General features: G+C 46.0%; 1 pseudogene; it reads left to right on the top strand.

The window, feature by feature from the left end:
• The first annotated feature begins 70 nt into the window (after positions 1 to 70).
• On the top strand, positions 71 to 9,673 carry LOC139027066 (mothers against decapentaplegic homolog 3-like; annotated as a pseudogene).
• Positions 9,674 to 10,507: the final 834 nt, after the last annotated feature.

Genomic DNA, 10,507 nt, shown 5'->3' on the forward strand with positions numbered 1-10,507 from the left:
TCCAGACCTACAGCCAGTAACGTACTGTGAGTCAGCGTTCTCTCTCTCTCTCTCCCTCTCTCTCTCTCCCTCTCCAGACCTACAGCCGGTAACGTACTGTGAGTCAGCGTTCTGGAGCTCTATGTCCTATTATGAGTTGAACCAGCGTGTGGGTGAGACCTTCCATGCCTCCCAGCCCTCTCTCACTGTCGACGGGTTTACAGACCCCTCCAACTCAGAACGCTTCTGTCTGGGACTACTGTCCAACGTCAACCGCAATGCTGCCGTGGAGCTCACACGCAGACACATAGGTACCACCCTGACCTGACCCTAACCCTAACCTGACCATAACCTGACCCTAACCTGACCCTAACCCTAACCTGACCATAACCTGACCCTAACCCGTGGAGCTCACACGCAGAGACATAGGTACCACCCTGACCTGACCCTAACCTGACCCTAACCCGTGGAGCTCACACGCAGACACATAGGTACCACCCTGACCTGACCCTAACCTGACCCTAACCCTAACCTGACCCTAACCTGTGGAGCTCACACGCAGACACATAGGTACCACCCTGACCTGACCTGACCCTGACCTTACCCTAACCTAACCCTGACCTTACCCTAACCTGACCCCGACCCTAACCTGACTCTGACCCTAACCTAACCCTAACCCTAACCTGACCCCGACCCTAACCTGACCTTACCCTAACCTGACTCCAATCCGACCCTAACCTGACCCTAACCCTGACCTGACCCCAACCTGACCTTACCCTAAACTGACTCCAATCCGACCCCGACCCTAACCTGACCCCAACCTACCGCCCCATGTCCCTTGTAGTGTCAGCTGTGTTCCTCGATGTCCCTGTAGAGTCAGCTGTGTTCCTTGGTATCCCTGTAGTGTCAGCTGTGTCCCTGTAGTGTCAGCTGTGTTCCTTGGATGTCCCTGTAGTGTCAGCTGTGTTCCTTGGTGTCCCTGTAGTGTCAGCTGTGTCCTTTGGTGTCCCATCGTAGTAGTCAGCTGTGTTCCTTGCCGTGTCCCTGTAGTGTCAGTGTGTTCTTGGTGTCCTGTGGCTGTGTCCTGTTGTAGTGTCAGTCTGTGTTGTCCTTGGTGTCCCTGTAGTGTCAGCTGTGTTCCTTTGGTGTCCCTTGTAGTCGTCTGCTTGTGTCCTCTGTAGTGTCAGCTTGTTCTCCTGTAGTCAGCCTGTGTCCCCATAGTGTCAGCTGTGTTCCTTGGTGTCCTGGCTGTCTAGTTAACTGTCTGTCTAGTTAACTGTCTGTCTGTTTGGTAACTGGCTGGCTGTCTAGTTAACTGTCTGTCTGTTTTGGTTAACTGGCTGGCTGTCTGGTTAACTAGCTGCTGTCTGTTCCTCTCCCTCTCTCTCTGGTCTTCCCACCTTCCTCTCTTCTCTCTCATGTTCCTCTTCCTCTTCTCTCAGTTCCTCTTCCTCTCTCTCAACTCCCTCTCTCTCTCTCTCATTGTTCTCTTCTCTCTCTCAACCTCCCTCTCTCTTCTCTTCTCTCGCTCTCATGTTCCTCTTCCTCCTCTCTCTCTCTCTCTCTCTCTCGCTCTCATGTTCCTCTTCCTCCTCTCTCTCTTCCTTCCCTCTGGTCTCTCCCACCTTCCTCTCTCTCTCTCTCTAGGCGCGGGTGTGAGGTTGTACTACATCGGAGGAGAGGTGTTTGCAGAGTGTTCTCAGTGACAGTGCCATCTTTGTCCAGAGTCCAACTGTAATCAACGCTACGGCTGGCACCTGCCACTGTCTGCAAGGTCCCTCCAGGTAACACACACACACACACACACACACACACACACACAACACACACAACACACAACACACACACACACACACACACACACACACACACACACACACCACAACACACACACACACAAACACACACACAACACCGTTAACATGTTTTATTTCCTGATGGACATGTCTGGACATAGTCTTAACTCTGTTTGATGTGATTCCCCCCAGGCTGTACCGAAGATATTCAATAACCAGGAGTTTGCAGCTCTGCTGGCCCAGTCAGTGAACCAGGGCTTTGAGGCTGTCTACCAGCTCACCAGGATGTGTACCATACGCATGAGCTTGGTCAAGGGCTGGGGCACCAGTACAGGTAAGGGCTACCACACACGTACGTAACCTGAAGCACCGCCACACCGTGTCATTTCTTTTTTTTACCGTGAACTACTGCCAGCAGAAGCGAACTCCTTCCTCCGCTGTTCTTTTGTCCGCGTTGAGGCTACAATTACGTTGAGTTCCTGGGGAAGCGGTGAAGCCTGGGAAGCTTGTCGGGGTAGCGGTGAAGCCTGGGGAAGCTGTGAAAGCCTGGGGAAGCGGTGAAGCCTTGAAAGCCTGGGGAAGCTGTGAAGCCTGGGGAAGCGGTGAAGCCTGGGGAAGCGGTGAAGCCTGGGGAAGCGGTGAAGCCTGGGGAAGCGGTGAAGCCTGGGGCAGCCGTGAAGCCTGGGGAAGCCGTGAGCCTGGGGAAGCGGTGAAGCCTGGGGAAGCGGTGAAGCCTGGGAAGCCGTGAAGCCTGGGGAAGCTGTGAAGCCTGGGGAAGCGGTGAAGCCTTGGAAAGCCTGGGGAAGCGGTGAAGCCTGGGAAAGCCTTGTGAGCGTGAAGCCTAGGGAAGCGGTGAAGCCTGGGAAGCGGTTGAAGCCTGGGGAAGCTGTGAAGTGGCGGGGAACTGAGCGTATCCTACAGAAATTGGTTCAGTTATGGCGTACATTTGTTTTTGTTAATATGGGCAGAAGATTGTAGCCTGGGCCTATAAAATGTGTTAATATGGGCAGAATATTGTAGCCTGGCCTATATAAATATGGTTAATATGGCAGAATATTGTAGCCTGGGCCTATATAAATAGGTTAATATGGGCAGAATATTTGTAGCCTGGGCCTGTATAAATTATTCATATGGGCAGAATATTTATTGTAGCCTGGGCCTATATAAATTGGTTCATATGGGCAGAATATTGTAGCCTGGCCTGTATAAATTATTCATATGGGCAGAATATTGTAGCCTGGGCCGGTATTAAATCAGTTCATATGGCAGAATATTGTAGCCTGGGGCCTATATAAATCAGTTCATAGGGCAGAATATTGTGCACTGAACCAAAATTATAATGCAAACATGCAACAATTTCAAAAGACTTTATTGAGTTAAGTTCATATTAGAAAATCAATAAATTGAAATAAAACATCTTGCGTTCCTTAATCTATGGATTCCATCATGACTGGGAATACAGATATTGAACAGTTTGAAGTCGGAAGTTTACATACACTGAGCCAAATATATTTAAACTCAGTATTTTTCACAATTCCTGGCATTTAATCTAGTAAAATTCCCTGTCTTAGGTCAGTTAGAATCACCACTTTATTTTAAGAATGTGAAATGTCAGAATAATAGTAGAGTGATTTATTTCAGCTTATTTAATTCTTTCATCACTTCCCAGTGGGTCAGAAGTTTTACATACCTCAATTAGTATTGTAGGAGTAGCATTTGCCTTTAAATGGTTTATACTTGGGTCAAACGTTTCGGGTAGCCTTCACAAGCTTCCACAATAAGTTGGGTGAATTTTGGTCCCATTCCTCCTGACAGAGCTGGTGTAACTGAAGTCAGGTTTGTAGGTCCTTCTTGCTCGCACACGACTTTTTCAGTTCTGCCACACATTTTCTGTATAGGTTTTTTGAGGTCAGAGCTTTGTGATGGCCACTCCAATACTTGACTTTGTTGTCCTTAAGCATTTTGCCACAACTTTGGAAGTAGCTTGGGGTCATTGTCCATTTGGAAGACCCATTTGTGACCAAGCTTTAACTTCCTGATGTTTGAGATGTTGCTTCAATATATCCACATTATTTTCTGCTCATGATGCCATCTATTTTGTGAAGTGACCAGTACCTCCTGCAGCAAAGACCCCCACAACATGATGCTTGCCACCCCCGTGCTTCACGGTTGGATGTTGTTCTTCAGCTTGCCAAGCCTCCCCCTTTTCCTCCACAACATAACGATGGTCGTTTATGGCCAAACAGTTCTATTTTTGTTTCATCAGACAGAGGACATTTCTCACAAAGTACGATCTTTGTCCCATGTGCAGTTGCAAACCTTAGTCTGGCTTTTTATGGCGATTCTGAGCAGTGGCTTCTTCCTTGCTGAGCGGCCTTTCGAGTCGATCGATATAAGGACTCTTTTACTGTGGATATAGAAAACTTTTGTGTAACCTGTTTTCTCTCCAGCATCTTCACAAGTACTTTGCTGTTGTTCTGGATTGATTTGCACTTTTCGCACCAAAGTACGTTCATCTCTAGGAGACAGAATGCGTCTCCTTCCTGAGCGGTATGACGGCTGCGTGGTCCATGGTGTTTATACTTGCGTACTATTGTTTGTACAGATGAACATGGTACCTTCAGGCATTTGGAAATTGCTCCCAAGGATGAACCAGACTTGTGGAGGCCTACAATTTTTTTCTTTTGATTTCTTTTGATTTCTCCATGATGTCAAGCAAAGAGGCACTGAGTTTGAAGGTAGGCCTTGAAATACATCCACAGGTACACCTCCAATTGACTCAAATGATGTCAATTAGCCTATCAGAAGCCTCTAAAGCCATGACATCATTTTCTGGAATTTTCCAAGCTGTTTAAAGGCACAGTCAACTTAGTGTATGTCATCTTCTGACCCACTGGAATTGTGATACAGTGAATTATACTTGAAATAATCTGTCTGTAAACAATTGTTGGAAAAATTACTTGTGTCATGCACAAAGTAGATGTCCTAACCGACTTGCCAAAACTATAGTTTGTTAACAAGAAATTTGTAGAGTGTTTGAAAAACAAGTTTTAATGACTCCAACCTAAGTGTATGTAAACTTCCGACTTCAACTGTATAATATATATATATTTTAAAAACGTTTTTTTCTTATTTCTCCCCTATTTCATAATATCCAATTGGTAGTTACAGTCTTGTCCCATCACTGCAACTCCCGTACGGACTCGTGAGAGGCGAAGGTCAAGGTCGAGAGCAATGCGTCTTACGAAACACAAGCCAACCAAGCCACACTGCTTCTTCTTCAACCAACAGCACCAATGTGTCAGAGAAAACACCGTACAGCTGGCGACCTGAAGTTCAATGCGGCAGATCTCACCGCTCCTCCTCGCTCTCCTTTATTTATTTCTAGAGCAGACGGTCAACAGTTTAGTGAAATATGTTTAGTTACGAAAACATGTTATTATCGATGTCCCCGAACAGATATCACTTGGGTTTTCCCAAATGAAACACTGGGTAGCTGTAGGATCAGGGATGGCGAACCTATGCATACAGAGTTTGGGTGGAATACTGTATCGCAGAGAGAGAATGTTTCTCAAACAGTGGACAGAAATAAGTTTATTATTTATTTCCCATCTGCTCATATTAAGCCATAAAACCCAAGTAGCCTACCAGGTATCATTGAAAAATGTACTGCATACATGTAGGAAAGCATGTAGCCTTCATTCGCTATTCGAGCGACATGCTCCCCCCCCCTGCCCATTTTATAATGGGCCATTCTACATAGAAACAAATTTGACATATTAGTAAAGACCAGATTTCAATTGAGAATAGTCTGATAGGTGAAAATAGGATCAGTTGATGAGAGAACAGCTGTGCAGCAAGGAACAAGCTTTTTTTCACGACTTTTTCCTAATCATCAACAGTCTGTAGTCGCATCATGAAGCCCATATATGTTTTGATTTCTAAGACATTCTAAGGTTTGTATCGTTCACAACTAAAGTTGCCAAATAACTCTAAATCTAGCGTATAGGACCGGTTTCAAATTATAACTTTTCTGCTCGACATAGCGTACTTGCTCTGGAATGGGGAAAATATCCTTTCTATTTTATTCAGTTCAATTATTGGGCTCCCGAGAGGCGCAACGGTCTAAGGTATCGCTGTGCATTCTGGGTTCCAGACTCTCGGGTTAAGACAAGATTGCAACTACCAATTGGATACCACAAAAACGGGGTAATATATATATATATTTACATTTTTTTAAATATATATATATAAATAAAATGTATAGATTTAAAAATAAATCTTAATTAGATTCTTCTTACTAAAGCATCATATAAACTTATGGGATTTATAAGATTATCTTGTCAGCTAAAGGTCATGTCCATGACATGACAAGCCTATGTCATGGAGCATAGCCAGATAACATACAGTGCATTCGGAAAGTATTCAGACCCCTTGACTTTTTCCAGATGTTAAGTTACAGCCTTATTCTAAAATTGATTAAATTAAAATGTTTCCTCATCAATCTACACACAATACCTCATAATGATGAAACGAAAACAGGTTTTTAGAAATGTTTACAAATGTATATATATATTTTTTTTTAAACAGAAATACCTTATTTACATAAGTATTCAGACCCTTTGCTATGAGACTCGAAATTGAGCTCGGTTGCTTCCTGTTTCCATTGATCATCCTTGAGATGTTTCTACAACTTGATTGGAGTCCATCTGGGGTAAATTCAATTGATTGGACATGATTTGGAAAGGCACACACCTGTCTATATAAAGTTCCACAGTTGACAGTGCATGTCAGAGCAAAAACCAGGCCATGAGGTCAAAGGAATTGTCCTTAGAGCTCCGAGACAGGATTGTGTCGAGGCATAGATCTGGGGAAGGGTACCAAAACATTTCTGCAGCATTGAAGGTCCCCAAGAACACAGTGGCCTCCATTTTTAAATGGAAGAAGTTTGGAACCACCAAGACTCTTCCTGGAGCTGGCCGCCCGGCCAAACTGAACAATCGGGAGAAGGGCCTTGCTCAGGGAGGTGACCAAGAACCCGATGGTCACTCTGACAGAGCTCCAGAGTTCTTCTGTGGAGATGGGAGAACCTTCCAGAAAGATAACCATCTCTGCAGCACTCCACCAATCAGGTCTTTATGGTAGAGTGGCCAGACGGAAGCCACTCCTCAGTAAAAGGCACATGACAGCCCACTTGGAGTTTTCCAAAAGGCACCCAAAGGACTCTCTGACCATGAGAAACAAGATTCTCTGGTCTGATGAAACCAATATTGAACTCTTTGGCCTGAATGCCAAGCGTCACGTCTGGAGGAAACCTGGCACCATCCCTACAGTGAAGCATGGTGGTGGCAGCATCATGCTGTGGGGATGTTTTTTAGTGGCAGGGACTGGGAGACTAGTCTGGATCGAGGGAAAGATGAACTGAGCAAAGTACAGAGAGATCCTTGATGAAAACCTGCTCCAGAGCGCTCAGGACCTCAGACTGGGGTGATGGTTCACCTTCCAACAGGACAACGACCCTAAGCACACAGCCAAGAAAATGCAGGAGTGGCTTTAGGACAAGTCTGTGAATGTCTTTGGGTGGCACAGCCAGAGCCCGGACTTGAACCCGATCGAACATCTCTGGAGAGACCTGAAAATAGCTGTGCAGCGACGCTCGATCATCCCATGGCTGCATGCACATAGCAGAAATATCACTGAAATATTCAACTTCCTGCACGTCACCTTCTATATTGAAACAGGCATCTTTATAGGCTGTTGAAGAGCAAATGGACAGCATCACGTTCAGGTCAGTCATCTAGAACGCCAAACGTAGGATTCTGCAATAATGAGCAGGTGTGCACGTCTGTGTTCATCCATTTCAGGCTGTTTTTGGGAGTCGAGCAAGAGTCGACTCCTTCGAGTCAAACTGCAGGAGTCTGAGTTGACTCCAAGAATGCTGGAGTCGTGCACCACTAGGAGGAAGGAGGATAAAGACAGGAAAAGAGTGTGTGGTCACTTTGCGTGTGTGCGCTCCGCGGCAGCCTTGGAGAGGAGGGAGAGTTGACTAACGGGGGAGGAATGTAGGAGGCAGAGGACGTGGGGGAAGGGACAGAGGTGATCGTGTTCAGACGGACTAGAGCGCACGGAAGGGGATTCCCACTGGACTCTCCCTGGCCTCACGGCCCTGAGTCACGTTTCAAACACACACAACTAGCAAAACAGACTTCGTAGAACCACACAAGACGTAGGTAGAAAACTTTACCTTAAAGAGTTGAGATGTAGGCTTAAACATCTGTTAAACAGCCATGAGATTCCACTTTCTCTAGATAAAAAAGGGTTTGATTTATGAAATGTTATTGATTCAGGTTGGTGCTGTTGAAATGTTATCTGTACACATTTTCGTTAAACTCCCTCTCCCTCTTTCCCCCCAGGCGACAGACCGTAACCAGTACCCCTTGTTGGATTGAGCTGCACCTCAATGGCCCCCTCCAGTGGCTGGATAAAGTACTGACACAGATGGGCTCTCCCAGCATCCACTGTTCTAGTGTCTCCTAAATACAGGTGCGAGGACAGAACAGTCATTCTGGACAAGTACCTTTTTCTCTCATGGCTAACTTATGAGGACGTTTGAAAAGACACGCTGAGTGGGCCAGGGAAGCTTATATTCATGAGCTCGCCTTGACTGACAGCTCTTTGAAAGCCGATGTCAAGCAACTTGGATGCAGTGTTGGGAGTAAAATCATCAAGATAATGTGGTGATACACTACGCAACTCAAACAGCATTGAAAATGCATCAATTTATGTCCCCCAAAAATTCATACATCTAATATTTGTCATGTCTCTTGTGGTGTGGTGCAGTTCACAGCAGCACTGACGGATGGGTTGACATGACAACTGCATCAGAGTTTTGAACGACCCATACCCCCCCTTTTGTTCCATGGTGGCTGAAGACCTAGCTAGCCAGTAACTAGCTAACACCAGACACAGCTGAAGACCAGCTATGCCAGTAACTAGCTAACACCAGACACAGATGAAGACCTAGCTAGCCAGTAACTAGCTAAGACCAGACACAGCTGAAGACCTAGCTAGCCAGTAACTAGCTAACCAGACACAGATGAAGACCTAGCTAGCCAGTAACTAGCTAAGACCAGACACAGCTGAAGACCTAGCCAGCCAGTAACTAGCTAACCAGACACAGCTAGACCTCGCTAGCCAGTAACTAGCTAACACCAGACACAGCTGAAGACCTCGCTAGCCAGTAACTAGCTAACACCAGACACAGCTGAAGACCTCGCTAGCCAGTAACTAGCTAACACCAGACACAGCTGAAGACCTCGCTAGCCAGTAACTAGCTAACACCAGACACAGCTGAAGACCTCGCTAGCCAGTAACTAGCTAACACCAGACACAGCTGAAGACCTAGCTAGCCAGTAACTAGCTAAGACCAGACACAGCTGAAGACCTAGCTAGCCAGTAACTAACTAACACCAAACACAGCTGAAGACCTAGCTAGCACCAGACACAGCTGAAGACCTAACTAGCCAGTAACTAGCTAAGACCAGACACAGCTGAAGACCTAGCTAGCCAGTAACTAGCTAACACCAGACACAGCTGAATACCTCGCTAGCCAGTAACTAGCTAAGACCAGACACAGCTGAAGGCCTAACTAGCCAGTAACTAGCTAACACCAGACACAGATGAAGACCTAGCTAGCCAGTAACTAGCTAACACCAGACACAGATGAAGACCTAGCTAGCCAGTAACTAGCTAAGACCAGACACAGCTGAAGACCTAGCTAGCCAGTAACTACCTAACACCAGACACAGATGAAGACCTAGCTAGCCAGTAACTAGCTAACACCAGACACAGCTGAAGACCTAGCTAGCACCAGACACAGATGAAGACCTAGCTAGCCAGTAACTAGCTAACACCAGACACAGATAAAGACCTAGCTAGCCAGTAACTAGCTAACACCAGACACAGATAAAGACCTAGCTAGCCAGTAACTAGCTAACACCAGACACAGATAAAGACCTAGCTAGCCAGTAACTAGCTAACACCAGACACAGCTGAAGACCTAGCTAGCCAGTAACTAGCTAAGACCAGACACAGTGAAACCTAACTAGCCAGTAACTAGCTAAGACCAGACACAGCTGAAGACCTAGCTAGCCAGTAACTACCTAACACCAGACACAGATGAAGACCTAGCTAGCCAGTAACTAGCTAACACCAGACACAGCTGAAGACCTAGCTAACACCAGACACAGCTGAAGACCTAGCTAGCAGTAACGAGCTAACACCAGACACAAATGAAGACCTAGCTAGCCAGTAACTAGTAACTCAGACATAAAGACCTAGCTAGCCAGTAACTAGCTAGCACCAGACACAGATAAAGACCTAGCTAGCCAGTAACTAGCTAGCACCAGACACAGATAAAGACCTAGCTAGCCAGTAACTAGCTAGACCAGACACAGATAAAGACCTAGCTAGCCAGTAACTAGCTAGCACCAGACACAGATAAAGACCTAGCTAGCCAGTAACTAGCTAACACCAGACACAGATAAAGACCTAGCTAGCCAGTAACTAGCTAACACCAGACACAGATAAAACCTAGCTAGCCAGTAACTAGCTAACACCAGACACAGATAAAGACCTAGCTAGCCAGTAACTAGCTACACCAGACACAGATAAGACCTACTAGCCAGTAACTAGCTAACACCAGACACAGATAAGACCTAGCTAGCCAGTAA

The sequence above is a fragment of the Salvelinus sp. IW2-2015 genome, unplaced genomic scaffold (genome assembly GCF_002910315.2).
Source record: "Salvelinus sp. IW2-2015 unplaced genomic scaffold, ASM291031v2 Un_scaffold7151, whole genome shotgun sequence".
NCBI lineage: Eukaryota > Metazoa > Chordata > Actinopteri > Salmoniformes > Salmonidae > Salvelinus > Salvelinus sp. IW2-2015.